The sequence below is a fragment of the Artemia sp. Qi Xiang Cuo genome, chromosome 8 (assembly GCF_049724085.1).
Source record: "Artemia sp. Qi Xiang Cuo chromosome 8, ASM4972408v1, whole genome shotgun sequence".
Lineage (NCBI taxonomy): Eukaryota > Metazoa > Arthropoda > Branchiopoda > Anostraca > Artemiidae > Artemia > Artemia sp. Qi Xiang Cuo.
Genome location: NC_142801.1, coordinates 71,561,157 through 71,582,939, shown reverse-complemented (window position 1 = coordinate 71,582,939; position 21,783 = coordinate 71,561,157). Strand labels below are relative to the sequence as shown.

The following is a 21,783-nucleotide window of genomic DNA, read 5'->3' as shown; positions in this document are numbered from 1 at the left end:
TTCTGAATGGGTAATTATTGATGTTTTTCATTTTTCATCACTTTCTCTTTTCTTTGATTGCACATGACTTCTTGGCATTCTAACATTACAATTTTATTAATATTTTCTATTTCGATATAAATGATTGTTGTCCAAGAAAGAATTGTGTTCCATTCAATGTATCAGACTGGCCTTTGAACCACTGTGAAAAATAATGAATGAGATAAGAATGAAAAAGCACGTTCGTATGATCATACACTGATTAAGTGATTCGAACTTCCGATGTCTGTTTATTGATTTATTGTAAGAAAGGATTTCGCCGTGAATTGTTTGGAAAACCTCCAGAGTATCTGGCTTTGTTTTCTTCCGTTTTATTTAAGAGCGAAAAAAAAAACAATTCATTCGTTGAACGCCATCAGCGTGCAGTCGTGTAGGCTACCCCAGGAGTTGCTCTCTCTCAGAAATCATGTATATCAGGTGGTGCGTGCCAAACGTGGTTCGTAGAACGGTGCAGCACATGTGGAGTTCCGAGATGCACACCTGGTGTTACAATTTCTCAGGATTCAAGTTTGGAACCTTGGAAAAACTATGTGTCAGGGACTTGCACAGGGAGAGGAGACTCGAGATCCGGCCTCCTCCCCCCGAGATCCTAAATTTGTCCGAATTTCTGTTTAACTTAATATGAAATTGTTAAACGTTTTTTTATTTATTATTTGTCCTCCCCCTGAAAAAATACAACGTACGTGTTAGGGGTATGTATTAATTGCCATTTAAACTATATTAGATAAATATATTATTATTCATCCAGAAATGCTTGTCCTACCTTTGGATCTTTTGCAACTGGATATAAAGACCAAGGTAACCGCCTGGAAATTTTCTCATTGGAAATTTATGTCAGGGACGTATCCATAGGGGAATGCTCCCATTTGAAATCCTATATTTTCCACAATTTCTGAGCACTTCTTGTGCGAAATTTCAGATAACTTTTTTTCAAAAGATGCCCCCCCCCCAAAAAAAAAGGTCCCGTGTACGTGTCTGTAATTTATATTCAAAATTAACATCAAAACTATATTGAGAAAATATATTAATATTATTTTTCTCAAGGTGTTTTTCCTACCTTTGGATCTTTTGCAACTGAATCTTGGGACAAAGGACATCATCAGGAAATTTGTTCGAGAGAAAATTTTTCAAGCGTACGCAGGGCAGCCTACCCAAGGCCGTATCCAGGGGGTAGGGCGTTTGAACGCCCCCCCCCCCGGGATTCAATGTTTGTCTGACTCATAATAACGTACCAAAAATGAATATAAACATATTTATGATGTTTTTTAAGTTTCTTGTATCCCCCCACCCGGAAAAATACTTTTGTTACCCCCCCCCTTTCCCCCTGAAAAAAATTATGGATGCATCCTTGAGCCTACCCCTTTGAACTTTCCAAAATCTGTGGGCACTTCTTATGCCAATTATAAAATAAATTTTGTTTTTGTTAATGTTTCCCCCCCCTCCCCGCCTTGAACAAAAATTCTGCGTACACGGCATGCATGTGTATTAAACATTATTAAAACTATGTTAAGTAATTATATAAATAATATTGATTTAATGATGTTTTTCCTACCTTTGGACCTTTTGCAACTGAATACAGGGATCAGCAATACCGTCTGGAAATTTTCCCTGGGGGAAGTTTTCCAATGAATAGGTGTGATGGTAACAAATTAAAGCGCTGTAAATATGTTGATAGGTCTAATATTTTCACGGAAATAGATGAAAGTACAATAAATGAAGGGGAATGAATTAAAATGAAGACATTGATTAAGTAAATGGGACTTTCGATGTGTGTTTATTGATTTATAGCAAGAAAAGGATTTCGTTGCAAAATGTTTGGAAAACTTTCAGAGAATCTACCCTTTTGTTCTTCGAATAATTTGAACGATAGAAAGATCAATTCGCTTGCTAACGCCAACAGAGAATTTGCAGCTCTTTTTAGTTCCTGAATTTGCTTTATCTTAATTTTTGTCTTTTATGTGTCTTATCGTATCTTAAGTAGCCAAATTCAACATGGTTTCTTTTACCCAAAATGGCCTGATTAAGTTTGGAGTTTGTGTAAGATTTTGTTTATATTTTTTGTTTTGTTTGAGGTTATCACCGTTTTGTTTTTCTTTTTTTTTAACTTTTATTTCTGTCTTATCTTACACTTGGGTGTTTTTTCGACGCATCGGAACTCATGATCAAAACCAATTTGTTTAACTACTCCTTGGGATATTCCTAAAGACCTGGGATCTTAATTTGGGACCAATAGCTGGGGATTTTCCCCGAGATCAAATCTTGCGATATTAGGAAGGGCAAAGATTATATCATTAAACTTGCCCTCGAAAAGTTTATTAAGTATTATCAAGTATTATCATTATTTAATATATAGGTTTTTTTAACTGAGTTAAAAAAAATTCCTGATTTTTTTAACTGAGTCATGAGGTGCTATAAAATCTTATCGGTACCTGATAACACAAGGACAGGCCCAAATACTTTTAACTTACTACCCAAAGCAAACGGAGAACTTGTAAACAAGGCCGTATCAAGGGGAATAGGGGATTTGAACTCCCTCTCCGAATTGTTTGTCCGAGTCGCAGAAAGTATTATCAAATATTGAAATTATTTAATATCTAGGGATTAGTTTCCAAAATTCTGGACTCTTGTAACAGAGTCATGGGCTGTTAATAAAATCTCATCGGTAACCCTGATAACACAAGGACAGGGCCAAATACTTTTAACTTACTACCCAAAGCAAACGGAGAACTTGTAAACAAGGCCATTCCCAGGGGAATAGGGGATTTGAATACCCTCTCCAAATTGTTTGTCCGAGTCGCAGAAAGTATTATCAAATATTGAAATTATTTAATATTTAGGGATTAGTTTCCAAAATTCTGGACTCTTGTAACAGAGTCATGGGCTGTTAATAAAATCTCATCGGTAACCCTGATAACACAAGGACAGGCCCAAATACTTTTAACTTACTACCCAAAGCAAACGGAGAACTTGTAAACAAGGCCATTCCCAGGGGAATAGGGGATTTGAATACCCTCTCCAAATTGTTTGTCCGAGTCGCAGAAAGTATTATCAAATATTGAAATTATTTAATATCTAGGGATTAGTTTCCAAAATTCTGGTCTCTTGTAAACAGAGTCATGGGCTGTTAATAAAATCTCATCGGTAACCCTGATAACACAAGGACAGGCCCAAATACTTTTAACTTACTACCCAAAGCAAACGGAGAACTTGTAAACAAGGCCATTTCCAGGGGAATAGGGGATTTGAATACCCTCTCCAAATTGTTTGTCCGAGTCGCAGAAAGTATTATCAAGTATTGAAATTATTTAATATCTAGGGATTAGTTTCCAAAATTCTGGACTCTTGTAACAGAGTCATGGGCTGTTAATAAAATCTCATCAGTAACCCTGATAACACAAGGACAGGCCCAAATACTTTTAACTTACTACCCAAAGCAAACGGAGAACTTGTAAACAAGGCCATTTCCAGGGGAATAGGGGATTTGAATACCCTCTCCAAATTGTTTGTCCGAGTCGCAGAAAGTATTATCAAATATTGAAATTATTTAATATCTAGGGATTAGTTTCCAAAATTCTGGACTCTTGTAAACAGAGTCATGGGTTGTTAGTAAAATCTCATCGGTAACCCTGATAACACAAGGACAGGCCAAATACTTTTAACTTACTACCCAAAGCAAACGGAGAACTTGTAAACAAGGCCGTATCCAGGGGAATAGGGGATTTGAACTCCCTCTCCGAATTGTTTGTCCGAGTCGCAGAAAGTATTATCAAATATTGAAATTATTTAATATCTAGGGACTAGTTTCCAAAATTCTGATCTCTTGTAACAGAGTCATGGGCTGTTAATAAAATCTCATCGGTAACCCTGATAACACAAGGACAGGCCCAAATACTTTTAACTTACTACCCAAAGCAAACGGAGAACTTGTAAACAAGGCCGTATCCAGGGGAATAGGGGATTTGAACTCCCTCTCCGAATTGTTTGTCCGAGTCGCAGAAAATATTATCAAATATTGAAATTATTTAATATCTAGGGATTAGTTTCCAAAATTCTGGACTCTTGTAACAGAGTCATGGGATGTTAATAAAATCTCATCGGTAACCCTGATAACACAAGGACAGGCCCAAATACTTTTAACTTACTACCCAAAGCAAACGGAGAACTTGTAAACAAGGCCGTATCCAGGGGAATAGGGGATTCGAACTCCCTCTCCGAATTGTTTGTCCGAGTCGAAGAAAGTATTATCAAATATTGAAATTATTTAATATCTAGGGATTAGTTTCCAAAATTTTGGACTCTTGTAACAGAGTCATGGGCTGTTAATAAAATCTTATCAGTAACCCTGATAACACAAGGACAGGCCCAAATACTTTTAACTTACTACCCAAGCAAACGGAGAACTTGTAAACAAGGCCGTATCCAGGGGAATAGGGGATTTGAACTCCCTCTCCGAATTGTTTGTCCGAGTCGCAGAAAGTATTATCAAATATTGAAATTATTTAAAATCTAGGGATTAGTTTCCAAAATTCCTGACTCTTGTAACAGAGTCATGGGCTGTTAATAAAATCTCATCGGTAACCCTGATCAAACAGTTCGTGGTAACGAACTGTAAGTAAGGAGCAACCCGGCTCAATGGTAACCGAAACTCTAGAAAACGGCATTTTGATACAAATAGATACATCAAAAGAATTACATTTTAATGCTGATTTCAAATATATAAGTTTCATCAAGTTTAATCCTACCCATCAAAAGTTAGGCGCCTGAGAAAATTTGGCTGATTTTCGAAAAAGGGGGGAAAGACCCCCTAAGAATTATAGAACCTTAATGAAAATCACACCATCATATTCCGCGTATCAGAGAACCCTACTGTAGAGGTTTCAAGCTCCCATCTACAAAAATATGGAATTTTGCATTTTTTGCCAGAAGACAGATCACGGGTGCGTGTTTATTTGTTTGTTTGTTTTTTTTTCCCCCAGGGGTGATCGTATCGAACCAGTTGTCCTAGAATATCGTGGAAGGGCTCATTGGAATGGAAATTGAAATTTCTAGTGCCCTTTTTAATTGACCAAAAAAAATGGAGGGCAACTAGGCCCCCTCCCACGCTCATTTTTTTCCCAAAGTGACCTGATCAAAATTTTGAGATAGCCATTTTGTTCAGCATAATCGAAAATATTATAAGTATGTCTTTTAGGATGACTTAATATCCCGAACTTCCCGGGGGGAGGGCTGAAAGTTATGAACTTTACCCAATGTTAACATATCGTCGTTGTTATTTGGAATTATACAGACGTTTTCAGGGGATATTTTTCCGGGTAGTGTGGGGGGGGTCCGGGGTTATGTGGGAGTATCTTTACATGAAGGAAGTTTTCATGGGGGAAGGGACATTGCTATGAAGGGGACTCCGGACTTTCCAGTAATATCTAAAAAAAGATCATTAATTTAGTATAAAAAAAACAAGTATTTCAACTGCAACAGCAGCAACATCAAAACTTTAAACGAACAGAAAATATAACATATATAATTGGGTTCACCCCGTAGTCAAAGTCTGGTTCTTTAAGCCAAGGATTTCTTAGTACTTTCATAAGAGCTATTTATTCTAATTAACAGCCTTTGTGATTAAGCGGTCATTTCTAAAGAATTGGAACAAAATTTGGAGTTTCGCTTAAAGAGCAAGTTATTGACTAGGGGGCGAACCCGCTAATAAACGTATTAAAAATATATGAACATAGAAGCTCGTTACGTAAGTTAATTCGTAAGTTACGTATATTTATTACTAATAAAAACGTTCGTAAATAAAATTAAACAAGTTTCGAGAAAGCCGTTTAACTAAATAAAAGTAAATTAATATGAAAATTTTGTTGTAATTATTCATGTACGGTGAGCTAAAATCAAAACCAGCATTTATTCAAAAACGTTCAAAAATTAAATAAAAAAACAAGTTTTTTAAACTGAAAGTAAGGAGCGACATTAAAACTTAAAACGAACAGAAATTATTCTGTATATGAAAGAGACTGTCCCCTCCTCAACGCCTCGCTCTTTACGCTAAAGTTTGACTCTGTCTCACAACTTTATTTTTTAAAACAATAAAAAACTTTAGCGTAAAGAGCGAGGCGTTGAGGAGGGGACAGTCTCTTTCATATACAGAATAATTTCTGTTCGTTTTAAGTTTTAATGTCGCTCCTTACTTTCAGTTTAAAAAACTTGTTTTTTTTATTTAATAACACAAGGACAGGCCCAAATACTTTTAAATTACTACCCAAAGCAAACGGAGAACTTGTAAACAAGGCCGTATCCAGGGGGATAGGGGAATTGAACTCCCTCTCCGAATTGTTTGCCCGAGTCGCAGAAAGTATTATCAAATAATGAAATTATTTAATATCTAGGGATTAGTTTCCAAAATTCTGGACTCTTGTAACAGAGTCATGGGCTGTTAATAAAATCTCATCGGTAACCCTGATAACGCTAAGCCAGACCTAACTACTATTAACTTACAACCCTAAGAGAACGCAGAACTTGTAAAAGGAGGGTCTTGGGTGATTTTAAATGAGGAAATAGGGATCGACAACTAGAGATCCTAGCGTCTGGTGAGTTCATTAAAAAAGCCGAAAACTTCAAAAAACGTTGAGATTAGGTTCATTTGCAATGCAATAGAATTTTAACTGAAATTTCTCTCTAAGTGGCAATTAATCAACATTTTTTAGAATACATCAGTATCCAGTCTACACAAAGCAGGCCCAGGTGAGCCTTTGAAAATCATGGCAGATTGAGCGGCCTAGTTCATTTTAAGCTGGTAGGACATTTGGGGATAGAATTCTATTTTCTATACCCTCACTTGCGTTTTAAAATGCCTGAAAAGAAAAATATGCTTCATTTTTGGGTCAAATAAATCGAATGCCAGATGGCACTGGTGATTTTTCTTAGCAACACTAGTGGTAGTTTCCGCTCTTATACCCATTACGGTAGCCTTAATCGCAGTCAGCCGGACCAACTATATTCTTTAGGATAGTTTTATCAAACAGTTTGTGGTAACGTAAGTAAGGAGTGACCTGGCTCAATAGTAACCGAAACTCTAGAAAACAAGATTTTGATACCAATAGATATATCAAAAGAATCAAATTTTAATGCTAATTTCAAATATATAAGTTTAATCAAGTTTAGTCCCACCCATCAAAAGTTACACACCTGAGAAAATTTGGCTGATTTTCGAAAAAAGGAGGAAAGACCTCCTAAAAGCTATAGAACCTTAATGAAAATCACACCATCAGATTCAGCGTATCAGAGAACCCTACTGTAAAAGTTTCAAGTTCCTATCTGCAAAAATGTGGAATTTTGCATCTTTCTGGCAGAAGGAAGATCACAGATGTGTGTATTTGTTTTTTTTTTCCAGGGGTGATCGTATCGACCCAGTAGTCCTAGAATAGGAGGGCTCATTCGAACGGAAATTAAAAGTTATAGTGCCCTTTTTAAGTGACCAAAAAATGGAGGGTAACTAGTCCCCCTCCCACGTTCCTTTTTTCCCCGAAGTCACCCGATCAAAATTTTGAGATAGCCATTTTGTTCAGCATGATCGTAAATATGATAACTATGTCTTTTAGGATGACTTAATCCCCTGAACTCCCAAGGGGGAGGGCTGAAAGTTATGAACTTTACCAATGTTAACATATAGCATTGGTTATTGGGAAGTATACAGATGTTTTCAGGGGGGATTTTTTCTGGTAGTGAGGGGGGGGGGTCGGGGGTTATGTGGGAGATCTTTCCATGTAGGACGTTTTCATGGGGGAAGGAACACTGCTTTGAAGGGGGTTCCAGATTTCCCAGTATTATTTAAAAAAAGATCAGAAATTAAATAAAAAAAAACAAGTTTTTTAACTGAAAGTAAGGAGGAACTTCAAAACTTAAAACGAACAGAAAATATTACGTATATGATTAGTTCACCCCCTAGTCAATACCTCGCTCTTTAAGCCAAAGATTTTTTTAGTACTTTCATAAGAGCTATTTATTCTAATTAACGCCTTTTTGATTAGGGGGTGATTTTTAAAGAACTGGAACAAAATTTGAACTTTAGCGTAAAGAGCAAGGTATTGAGCGTAAAGAGCGAACCCCCTAATATACGTATTAAAAATATATGAATATAGAAGTTCGTTACGTAAGTTAATTCGTAAATTACGTGTATTTATTACTAATAAAACCGTTCGTAAATAAAATTAAACAAGTTTCGAGAACCAAATGAAAGTAAAATTAATATACAAATTTTGTTTTAATTATTCATGTTCGGTGAACCAAAATCAAAACTTGCATTAATTCAAAAACGTTCAGAAATTAAATAAAAAAAAACAAATTTTTTTAACTGAAAGTAAGGAGCGACGTTAAAACTTAAAACGAACAGAAATTATTATGTATATGAAATGGGCTGTCCTCTCCACAACGCCTCACTCTTTACGCTAAAGTTTGACTTCCTCACAATTTTTTTTTAACAATAAAAAACTTAGCGTAAAGGGCGAGGCGTCGAGGAGGGGACAGCACCTTTCATATACGGAATTATTTCTGTTCGTTTTAAGTTTTAACGTTGCTCCTTACTTTCAGTTAATTTTGTTTTATTATTTAATGATATAAAGAAGACTGTGCGCGGGAAAGTTTTTTTCATGTGTTAATTTTTCAATGCATTAAATGGTTATATCTTTTGGATATTTATTTGGTTATTATGTGAACATTTTCGGCTAATCAGTCCAACTAGTAACTATAGGTATACATTATGTTTGTTTGGATCTTAAGTTTATATTCCTTATAATCTTATACAAAAAGGAGTCGCTTGAGTTTTCAACTTGAGTTCCATATTTTACGCACAAAAAAACTACGCACAGAAAACAAAAAAAAGCACAAAGAATGCATATTTTACGCACAAAAAACAAAAAAACGCACAAAAAATACATATTCTACGCACAAAAAAACAAAAAAGGGCACAACAAATACATATTTTACGCACAAAAAAACAAAAAAACGCAAAAAAAATACATATTTTACGCACAAAAAACAAAAAAAAACGCACAATGAATATATATTTTACGCACAAAAAACTACGGTTCCACATTTCTCGAAAAAAAGGGTAGAAATCGCATCAAACCAACAGTAATAGATTGTGCGGATAGAGGGATTGCGCTTTTAAGTAGTGAAAGGGGTTGCGCCGCAGAAATGTGGTGTTTTCTGCCATGTTGTGAAGCAAGAACTTTTTTCATGTTATATATAATTTACCCTACTTAATATTCCTTATATATTCTGTTGTTATATATTCCTTTCTTATTTCTGTCATTGGGCCGATATGTAAGAATCTAGTAAAAATCGAACAAACGGCTACAATAAATAAGTGAACATTCTTTACTATCCTTCTCAGTAGATTTTTCTCAGTTACATATACATGTTTATTAAAACAAAACAAATTGAAATAAAATAAATAACAAATAAAAAGCTAAAAGTAACAATTGATCTGTCCCTAGAGATGTGATGAGATCTGTTTTAGGGTACCATCTCTTTTTTTTCTTTCCTTTTTTTTTACAGGATTCTGCACTAACCATATATATATAACTCTAACCGCTTAAATAGAGAAAGACGCTTTTACTATTTTGGTCGCCTACGAATAATAACTGAAGCAAGGGGGTGGTGTGGATTTTTGTTGGGGGGATATTTCTATTCAGGGGGAGGGGGCATGAAAACTGTATAAAACGCATCAAAAATCTGTTTGTCAAAAATTTATGTCTATTTTGTTGCTTTCTTTTACAAGTTGACGTAATTTTTGGGGCAGGGGGGTGGGAAACCTTGTAACCCTGCCCGCTGGATACGGCCTTGAGTTGGAGAGTACCATTTAGCAATAAATAGCAACTTGAAACCTTTACCTGAATGTTGTCCCAGTCAAGTCGGACTATAAGTTGTAATTTTCACCAAGATCTCGCTTTTCTGGGGTAAATTTTCCCCTTTATCTAGAATAGTACCGATTTATTTGTGCTGATACCTTTAAAAAGCAGCTTTAAACTAATTAAAATTTAACTATTCGGAATCGGCATAATAAGCAGATTTGTTTGAATTCATTATTTTGGCTTCTATTGACACACTTCACTTACCATTCACTATGATAAGAGGTTTTAAACAGTGAGGGGGGGGGGTAAGTCTAAAAAAATAATATTTTCGGCCACAGGTATTCTATTTTTTCCAGGGATGTTCCTTGATCTATTCTAAAGGGGACCTTCCTATCCCGCTGTATTAGGTATGTTCAAACCTTTATTTGTTTTATATATTACCTCAATTTTACCTCATTTATTTTTACCTCAATATTACCTCAATTTTTTTTTCTAGGTACATTACTTAAAATGCCACGAAAATCTATACGGAAGGCGAAATCAATTTTCTTCCTCGAATAACTCCAAGGTAAGTGGATTAATTTAAAGAAGGAATTATACTCAAGGGTAATTAGATAGAGCTGTAAAAGAAATGTTCAGAAAGTCTTGGGAAAGTTTCCCTATTCCTCAAAAAGAAAGTCGTCTAAAGTTAACATTTCCAGTGATGTGAAATATTACCTCATTTCAGTTTGTAATTACATGGATGTATACATAAATTATTTAAAGGGATGTAAATTTTAAGATTATCCTGAACTTAGAATAGGTGGTTTGTTTGCGGTTAAGCAGAATAGCTTGGAAAAAGAGAAAAGGGGAAAATAAACATTGAAAAGTGTCCCTGTAAATATTTTAGAATTTATGAGGTGGAACAGTGTCATAGAGGCACTAGGAAATAGATCCACCAGTTTCTTCTGTCTGTACACACAGCCAAATCTTATTGCAGGTAATTGCCGATGACACAGAAAAAGAAACAGAAAAAGATGAAAAAGAACCGAAAATAATAACTTTGTGGAACTTTGTTAAAGTTTTAGGAAAATTACTAGTAAAGTTCAATACGATGGTGCAAAAAATGGCCAAAAATATTCGACCCTGCTTTTTCTAAACATTAATTTTATCTTTAAGATCATATTTTGGTTTGATGAAACAAAACCAAAAATAAAACGACAAGAAAATATCACTTTATTTTGACCCGTGGATTCACCATAGGTCAGTTTATATCTGAAAACCGTGATTTTCTAGGTTTTTTCCTTTTTTCAACATTATAGAGCTTTTGGGCAGTTTCAAATTGTTGGCAGTGCTCCAACGTTGAAAATACATAAAAATAAAGCTAATTACTTAACTTTAAATTTTATCCGTAGAAACTGAAACATTAGTTATATGTTGATTCTCAAAAACAAGTAGGCCTACACCGTCAAAGGAATGCTGCACTTCTAGAGATAATTTGGCGCCATCTGTTCTTACTTTATTCTTCTGCTGATTTTTCATCCACGCTTCTTTCTTTTAAGTTTTGCATCCCCTACTGCCAAACTGCTTAACTGCATGTGGATTTTTTTTTTTTTTTTTTTTTTTTTTTTTTTTTTTTTTATCAAGAACTGGATATTTCGATCCCATGAACAATGGTCATCATCATCAGAAATTCTGATCACTGATCACCTGAGCACTTTATATCTGTAAATGTATATCGTCTAAACAGAGAGTTCCTGGTGTGTTTATCTATCAGGATAAATTGAAAATCCTCCCGTTAGACGCTTCTTAAAAGCAGGTATGGAATTGCAAGATTTTAACCCTAATGTTTTCTTCCATTTTCAGCTATATTTTTTGGTAAAATATGAACAACATAGGTGCGTGTTATACCTCTAAACTTGAGCATTTTGACCATTTTTTTCAGTTTTCAAATTACTCGCTTAAAATTAATTTAGCTTCCTAAAGGAGTTAAATAGGCCACATTGCACTTCCTGGCTGAAGGGCCTTCAAAAGGAGATCAGCACTGTCGGTTTGAACCTAAGGGTCTAGTGCCGTATCCTTTACCTCTTTTTTTACTTTTAATTGCGATTTTTACCTTTTTTTAACCTTTTTTTTTACAATTTTACCTTTAATTGCGATTAATCGCAATAAGGTTTAGATAGATAGATAAGTATATTTCAAAAGCCGTGAGGCTGTGTACACAAAAAAAAATTAAATAGAATATAATTTAAAAAAAAATAATTTAAAAAAAATTAATTAAATAAAATAACAATAAAATTGCAAAGCACACAAAAAAACGAATTAAATTAAAAAACTTTACAAAACAAGTTTTTCGAAGAAACGTAAAGAGCTCTATTAAGACAAGAATGAGCAGAAATAAAGTCAAATAATCAAACAAACAAAAAAACAAAAAACTAATAACCGTGGATTGTCAGTTTAATTGACATATACTGATATTTATTCCTTAAAGTTTTGATATTTTTTATTTATGAAAGCAAGAGAAGTGAAAACATTTAAAACATATTTTGTTTTCAGTAAAGTGAAAATTATGTTCTGGTCTTGAGAAGGCGTGGGAGGTATCAACCCTAATCATATTAAATTTTGCTTGGTTGAAACCTTACTTGATCATCTGCCTTATTCCAGGTTTTTTTGGAAATTCAATTAAGTAACGGCGGTGCTTTGTGGTAATTTCACTCTTAGATGATTATTTGGCTTAATGTTTATCAGTCTTTTTCGAAATAAGAGTCTACAATTTCCAGTGAAAAACTTGTCTTATGTTAACAGTTTTTTTTAAATTAATATCTGTTAGTTTTTTATTGACATAGTCTTTAGTCTTTTTCATGAAAAAAAATTATATTTTACATCTTTTCAATAAACATAATGGGGCAATTGCATAATTGTGGGGGGTTGGCATGCCTAATATCTCTAAAGGCATAGTTGATGGACATTCTACTATGCTGAGCAAAACAACTGTCTCAAAATTTTGAATAGATGGGTTTGGAAAATGAATGGGCTTAAGAGAAAGGCTGCTTGTGCTCCAACCTCTTTTTACTCTTAAAAAGGGCACTCGAACTCAACAAAACTAAAACGCAACAAAAATTAGCATATACACATTTTGTTATTCTTTTATATCTCTGACAAAAACTAGGGGGTGGTTCAAAACTGGGTATTCCACCCTGGACAAGGCCTTGCACGTGTTTATATTCATAGGTCAAACTGTATTTCTGCCTCTTATTTCTAACCCAAAAACAACAAGTTAGAATATCATCGAATTAATCTCCTTGGAAATCCCTATCACCCCCTATTTTCGTATCACTCCTGTTTTCCAGGAAGATAATTTGATAAGAATGTCAAGCGTCTCCTGCATACGGAATATATAAGTCAATAAAATGTCTTAAAGATTTATAGTCGCATTTTCTATTTCCTTAGAATTAAAACTTTTTCGTTAAATTTGATTATATTTATACAAGAAGTGTAATTACCAACGATTTATGGATTTTAGTTTGTTGAAAGAAGGATTTTTGGGTCACGTTTATGCTTTGAAACTGAAAGTTTTTAAATCTTTGACTTCATGAAATTTTATTGAATCATCGGGCACGAGGAAACGTGAGTCATGCTTCAGTTAATATCAGTCTATTCAAATTTAAAGAAGAAAAATCAGTCTACCCAAACTCAAAAAAGGTACTAATTGTCTCTGTATCCGACTAGTTGAGGATTGAGCTAAGGGTGTGGCTGGGGCTACCCTCTAAAAAATTTTAAGGCTAAAGAGTGCATAAGAGCAAAAGGTCAAAACAAAAATTACAAAAAATAAATAAAAATGAAATAAAACAAAATAACTAGAAAAGTGTTTCAAGAAAAATTACTTCCCTCTAGAAGTCCAAAACAATTTTTTTTTGGGGGGGGAGGGTTAAAGTCGATTTACCCATGTCAAGTGAAAATGACCAGTGAGTAATGACACATGATCAATATAGTGCCATAAAGGCTAAGGTATAGCCTACTAAGGAAAAATGATCCATTTCTGTTGATGCTTGAATTATGTAGGCCTATCTTAGTTTTGACAAGATTTGTGAAGCCACTAAATTGGTCTTTCAAGCGTTACAGTAATCCAATCTGTAATTCCAATCTGCTTGCAAAAAATAGCATATTACAAAAAAGGAATTTCAAATCTTTATATCCCCACCATCATTTTCTGGAAAATTTCTCGTTGTCGGTCTCTTACCCTTTAAAATAAATTCTTCTCCCACGTTGAGCTCCACGATCAAAAGGTGCCAGTAGGCTAAGACATTACTCGCAATACCTGAATAGGATAATTTGTTAATGAAATGGATCCTTTTAATTGTTTCATGGGGTAAGGGGGTAGCGTAATAAATACATGCTATTGAAACACAATTTTGTCGTGGGAAAGGAGTTGGTGTAACCCTGGAATGATGTTATGAGGCACCTATGTTAACAATTAATTACACATAATTTTAAATAAAATGGGCATATATTACTCTAGTCCCATAAGTTGTTGACTCTTGGGGGTGTTGGCTCTCCGTCAAATGGTATTCCTGGTTTACAGAAGTCCTTGGTTACCTTCTAAGAAATTTTGCAATTGAAGGAGAATAAATATTTTTTCTTTATTATTAATCTCATAAATTAATATCACTAAAAGGTTTTCTTTAAACCGCAAAGGCAAATGAGCTGGAAGTTCATGAAATCAAATTTCAGATGTGTTTGAAAGAATTTTCTTCGCTCTTATGAGTCTAATGGGAAATAAATTTATTTTAAGTGGGGAATAGTTTTAATGAGTTTAATGGGGAATAATAATTTTGTGTTTTTTTAAGTGTTTTTTCCGACAACAAAATTCACTTCGAAAAATTTTGTAATTATTGCTGAGGAATTTTTCTAAAATACTCAAAAGCTGTCTGAATGAATAGAGTATAGTAATGCCTAAGGAAATTATATATAATAAGTCAGCTTTTAATCATGCTTGAAATATGGTGTATCCAACTCTGCAAAAGGAAGGATGTAAAAGTAGGGGCGGATCCAGGATTTTTTAGGGGGGGGGCAAAATAAGTGAATCCGATAAACTTGCGTTAGGATCAAGTTTAATTAAGGCAAACTTGCGTTAATTAGGTAAATTATACTACTTTAAACTACGTTAGGGGGGCACCCCCTCGCCCCTGGATCCGCCACTATCTGAAAGGGACGCTTATGTCTAGACCCAAAGACAACAAACATAATTTTGATGGTAGAAAACTCAAAATTCCAAATATTTCTACATTTGATTGGAACATATTTAAGGTGGCCCTATTCACACAGAGGTCATTACAAAGGTAATTTTGAATATTTTAACAATGATGATATACACGCTAAATTTTCCATGCAGATTTTCGGAAATGGGAAGGTCTTAGAAACTGAGGTCTCTGTAAACCATTAAAAACCAGATATTCTAATTATTAGATGCAGGCCAAATGATCCGTCAAGTCCTTCTATTTATTATTATTATTTTTTACTGAGGTGGTTCGTTTAGTGGATTATGCACTTTTAAAAGTTTTTCGAAGAATTTCGTTGGGGGAAGGGTACTTTCAATTACCTCTAGGCTAACTACGTATTTCTCCTCTGTTTAGTTAAGAACACTAACCTAAAAAACTACTGCGGATATTAAAACAGTTTTCATTATAAAAAAATTTGCACAGCTAGCAGTGGCCTTTTTGGCATTTGCATTGGAATATGCGTCTTTTTTGTATTGTTATTAAAAGAAAACTGCTCTCTGCTAGAATTTGAAAAATATTTTCCCCCGCTCCCTCCCCTAATTTTCATAGCTTGGCACCACAGTTTTTTGTTTTCATATAATGAACACAAAACCAAAATAACTCTTTTTTGAAAATACATCCTTCATATATTACTGTGGCCTTGGTAACTCTCAACATCATTATCGTCATAATAGATTTGAACAGTCGAAAATTAACATGAAAATTTGCATTAATTCCTAGCGCAATCAAGATAATCTGACACATTTATGACTGTTTTTCTTGATTCTTCAAAATGAATCCAGGAAAACTATCTTTTTATTTAAAATAGTATTAGTGTTTAATGTGCCAGCAGAGATAATAAAGACGCCACGCTGCCATAGATTATAATGTAGTATAACTTTGGATTTGAACATTGAAAAATTATTCTTAACAGTTTGAATAGATTCTATAACTCCCTTAAAAAAAGATTGTTCCTTTAATTGTTTTATAGCGATTACTACTACTAATATTGACAAATCACTGCAGCACCAAGCCGCCAACACAGCTACGCCATCTCCTCCTCCATCCAAATATATTCAAAGACCCTCTTTACCACACAAAGCTCTTATTTCCCTTAAATCTTTCCTTACGACATCCTCCAACCCTATTCGGGGACGACCTGATGTTTGCTTGGCCCTAGACTGCTGGCCGACAAGGACGATCTCTGGCAATCTGTCATCCTTTATCCACAGAACGTGTCCTTGCTATCTTATCCTTTCTTTCACTATAGCCCTAGAAAGCGGGATTGAACCTCATTTTTCGTATAGGTTACTGTTTGAGATACGGTAAGTCAGTTGGATATCCAAGACACACCGTAAGCGAATTCTCTGAAAAACATCTAGTAAATCCTCCTCCGTTTTCCGGGGGGCCCAAGCTTTAGAACCATACTTAACCACTGTCAAGTATGGTCCCTCATAATAATAATAATAATAATAATTTATTATAAGCCAAAAAACTGGCCATACAGAACAGTATTCTTAATTACACTCCACAATAAAAATTGCATAAATATCAAGTTTCACTCATTGATGTCAACGCTTCATTTACATATTTACATAACTGCCTGATTGTCCTTTTTACAGTCGTTTTGAGGATACCCCGGGACAACAACTTACCACCCACCAAAAAAATTTACCTTAAAATATAAAGTTTCTTGCACACGGTGAGAATATGGCCACATCCTCAATACCTAGTTTATATCTGGGGCAAGAGTAATCCGCATCTGCATCTGGGGCCAACCTTTTTCTTTCAAATACTCTTTTTCTATTTTTTAGTGGCAGGCAATTCGCTCGGATACGAAACCAAGTCCTCAATGTCTCCCCCAGTAATCCTAGTTTAAAATAATATTCAAATCCAAATATCTCTTTTACATAAAATAAAAATTCAATGTTTCAGATGTTTTAACTGCCTGGGTCCACATTTGGACTTCCTGCTCTTTTATTCTTTCTATAATCATAGCCAAAAACGGCTCACCTTGATCTGAGGGTCCTAGCCCCTCATTCCAAATATATGATAATCCTAATCCTTCTAAAACATTTTTTATTTGATACGGCCACGATCTTTTACGTTTCGACCGTAGCATCTCCACATAAGCTACTTTTGCTAACCTATCTTCTGGCAGACTTAGAACTTTTAGCCAGTACCGGATCATCTGTGCTAATCTACTCATTCTCAGCGAAAATATACCTAGGTCACCTTTTATTGCCTGTTTGTGGGTCGTTAAGTGAAGACCAATTAATCTATTAAAGTGTTGCAGCTGAATTGATTCCAATTGTGGTGCCGGGTCATGCCCCCAGAGTTCAGCTCCGTAATGGATAGTAGGCAAAACTTTAGATTTAAAAACATATTTATGCATTTTTAGATCTTTTATACTTGAAAGCCTTGAATTACGTAAAATTGCAGCTGAAACTGCTTTCCCTCTCTTAATCATCTCTTTTACATGCTCTTTCCATCCTCCATTTGCTGAAAGTGTTACTCCCAAATATTCAAAATTTTCGCTCTCTTTTACTTTTTCACCTTTATAATAAAATTCAACTTTTTGATCATCTTTATTCACATGAATTCCTCTAAAAAGCCCAATCTCAGTCTTTTTTATATTCAAAACTAGTTCCTTTCTGTCTAGATATTCTTCTAATATACTCAGTAAGAATTGGAGCTCTTCTGGGGACTTGCCTATTAACACCGCATCATCAGCAAAAAGCAACAAAGATAATGTCAAGTTCCCTAGTAACACCGTAGGGGCCCATGCCTTTTTAAAATGTTCAATAATTTCATTTATAAACAACGTAAACAACCTAGGTGAAACACTACTAACCAGTTTTACTGCTTTTCTAATTTCGAACGGCGACGATAATCCCTTCCCAAAATCTTTAACTATACCAAATGTCTTTCTATACATATCAGCTAGTATCCTAACGAAAAGTCTTGGTAAGCCTACCTTTAACAGTTCTAAGCACAGGAAAATCCTATCAATACTGTCGAAGGCCTTTTCTAGAACTAAAAATGCAACGTACAAGCTATTCTTCCATTTTGCATATTTCTCTACAAGCGCCTGTAGGACTCAGACCCTATCAATAGCATTATATCCATCTCGAAATTCTGCCTGCTCCTCCTTCAAAATCCTATATTTTTCTAACCAATGAGCTAATCTAGCATCTAGTATTCTTTCTAATATTTTGCTAAGACTAGGTACTAAAGATATCGGTCGATAATTACTGTGATCCGCTGGGTCTCCCTTTTTGAATAACGGCAAAATCACAGATGTTTTCCACGGCGAGGGCCATTCTCCAGAAGCCAGAACTGAGTTGAAGATAGCCAAGAAGATGGGCATAAATAAAAGTTGGAATTGTTTCAGGATCTTTGTTGGGACTACATCGCTACCAGGTGCTGATCCACCTTCCATGGCGCTTATGCATTCTTCGGTTCCTTCTTCTGATGCGGGTTTTATCAGATTATGAACGTGTTCTTTCAGTGGGAGACTTATCTCAGTCTTTGTGTTTGATAACTCCTCGCTGAACCAGCAGTCACACGAATAGTCTTCATTAACCGTGCACTTGTAGCATGTAGGCCATGTTTTCGGGTCAGGTACTTTTGGCGGAGCTATGGAGGTCCCTTTTTTTTATCTTTCTCCAGAAAGACCGCATATCACTCTTTTCATAAAACTGGATCAGCTCCTCCTTACCTTTTTGAATAGCCAGTCTCTTCTTCTGTTTTAAAAGGCGTTTATACTCCTGGCGAACATTTTTAAACCTTGTTACTAGTCGAAGCCTATTTTCCTCTTTTTCCTCCCTTTTTCCTATTTTCCTCTATATTGGAACGCCTCTATTTTATTATGTAACTTTGTATGCCTAGCAGGTTTACTTACTCATTGTTGGATATTAGCGGAGTTTTACTCCACCCCTTTCACCTAATCAAATGGTTTAGAAGTGTAAGTATCTAAACCGGGGTCCCTGACAGATATCGACACATCAAAGTATTCAAGTCAAAGTACTCGGTGACTTGAATTTGCTATATTTTAGAAGTGACCAACAAATAATTAAGGAAATAACAATCGGTGATGTAGCTTGGAAGATTCTTTCTAATCAGAAGACGAAAAAGCTAAACTACAAATCGTCTCAGTTACAGTCAGGACCAGGTCTAGGTTTTGGTTCAGAGGGATGGGCAGGTCAAAGTATTTATCTTTTTTGCAGAAAGGTACGGGGATATTTTATAGAAAATAACTTTTATATAGTTGTTAACAATTGAGCAACCAAAAAATTCGTAAGTTGGAGTGATTTTTCATGCTTGGAGGGGCGTTATCAACAGAGACGTCACACGCCAAAACTTTGATTAGAGGAGGAGGGGCAGTGGGTTTTACCGACTAGCTGGGCATTTTTACTGAGGGATTTAACTGATATTGCTATTAAAATTAGGCTGCTTAATTTTTTTTTTTTTTTTTACCGATTGAGAATGGTCTTCTTTCATTGATTTTACATCATATATTTCCATTAGCTCTTTTATACTGGGTAAAAAAGGATTAAGCCAGTAAAATAGTGGAGCTTCTTCGTGCCACTGTTTTACCTTACACGTGTTGTTTTTTCGTCATAGAACGGCAGTGTGCTCTGGGAAAAGGATACCTAGTTTAAGATATCACGTCGAAAATGCGTCGAATACATGGATAGATGAGACCAATCCAGTATACAACTATAAATTCAACATTTCTTTTGCAATTGGAAGACAGAGAAAATTTTGCCACCTTCCTTGGAAATTCATTTTAAATTTAGGTAAGATTAAAGAAAAAAATTTACATCTCAAGACTTTGAATGAACCCTGTTTATTGAACTCTTTCAAAAAAGAATCTAGTGAATGAACCGAAAGTTAATAAATGTGTTTTGTATAAATACGTTAGTTTTAATTTTAATGCTTTAGTATTTCTACTGATGAAGATCACTGTATATTTGATCGAAATATCTAGACTTTTGTGCCTGTTTTCATTGTCTAAATAAATGGACTTATCCCCATTTGTTCGTCATAGAAAGGCAGTGTGGTCTGAAAAAGGATACCCAGTTTAAGGTATCGTGCAGAAAATTCTTACTCCCACAGCCCTTAATATTATTCAAAAGTCATTTGCTGACTGAAATTAGAGATCCCTAAAGGTTGTAAGCCTCGAGCATAAGCAGGAGGATATGGGAGAAGTTTCAAGATGCAATTTGTTTGTTGGCTGATGAGTTGATTCCGAGATTTTGGGGAAAGATATTCCCGTTTTACAACTTTGAATTGAGTCTCAGATTCTTAGTCGCTTCGCATTAAATGGTACACGTTGAGGCAGAAAAATTGCAACAATAATTTGCTTACCAGGAGACTGACCATCGCTCGGTGAATATTTGTCCTTTAATTAGATTGTTGGTAATAAGATAAGTGTTCATATTCTGGTGTGAAAACATGACCTAGATAGGTTACAACTTTGGGAAAATCCGTATAGGGCCTTAATTAATTTGGAAAAAAATACATTTCATATCAATGAAGTCACAAACACCCAGATATCCAATATTCTAACGATTTTACTTGCTGAAAAAAATAATGAAAGTTGTTTTGCGAAAAGATTATAAAAAACGTATTTGTTTTCACCGAGCAAAGCTTGGTCCATTGGTAAGCTACTACGAATAATTTGCGCTTTCAATTTTTTGACGATCAAAAATAATTTTTGGCGGTCGACAAATTTTTTTTGCCGATCGAAAATAACTTTTGGGTGCAATCATCAATTTTCGAATTTTCTAGTTTTATCTATTGCAATCAGTAGTCATTTAGGACACTGATGAATATTCAGAAAGATATTATACAATTAAATAATGGAATGAGATATAGTTTGGTTAGATTTTATGGGATTTTCTTGGATCAATAGTTTTCCATTATTCAAAATCTTGGCATTGACTGCCTCTTTCATTTTCAGACACAAAGGATGGGGGAATAATCACTTCTAATGATAAATCGAAAATCAGACACAGAAACTAAGACAAAACTTAATGGCATAGCATCTTGCCTCAAGAATCGGTACTGTTCTTTTATCTGTAAAATACGCGACCTGAACTTAACCTAACCTAGATACCTTTTTTTTGCCCCTTCAACCCCCAAAATATAAAGTTTAAATATTGGGTACTGTTCTATTATCTGTAAAACACACGAGAAGTGAAGTTTAGCACATCAGGGGGATGGGGGATAAAACATAGCATGTATCAAATATGTAGCCTAACCCAACCTAACCTAACCTAGATTCCTTTTTTTGCCCCTTCAACCCCAAAAAACTAAAGTTTAAATATTGTAAACGGAGTGAGAAACCACTAATGGAAATGCTCGGCATAGGAATTCTCCGTTGAAAGAACCTGCTTGACTAGTTTCTTTTACCATGTCCGCTATACAATATCGCTCGTGTTTTACAGATAATTACATAAAAAAAAACAAGATTTTTCAACTGAAAGTAAGGAGCAACATTAAAACTTAAAACGAACAGAAAGTATCACGTATATGAGGGGGTTTGCTCCCTAGTCAATACATCGCTCTTTACGCTAAAGTTTGAATTTTGTTCCAATTCTTTAAGAATGACCCTTGTTTCACAAAGGCCGTTTAATTAGAATACATAGCTC

At 34.9% G+C, this 21,783-nt stretch overlaps 1 long non-coding RNA gene across 1 annotated transcript in view; it reads left to right on the top strand.

Annotated features, from left to right (window-relative positions):
* The window catches only part of LOC148949769 (uncharacterized), a 241,024-nt gene that overhangs the window by 30,533 nt on the left and 188,708 nt on the right, over window positions 1–21,783 (top strand). The window contains exon 2 of the long non-coding RNA XR_016142099.1: window positions 10,384–10,455. This is a non-coding gene — a long non-coding RNA (uncharacterized LOC148949769). The remainder of the gene's footprint in view (window positions 1–10,383; window positions 10,456–21,783) is intronic.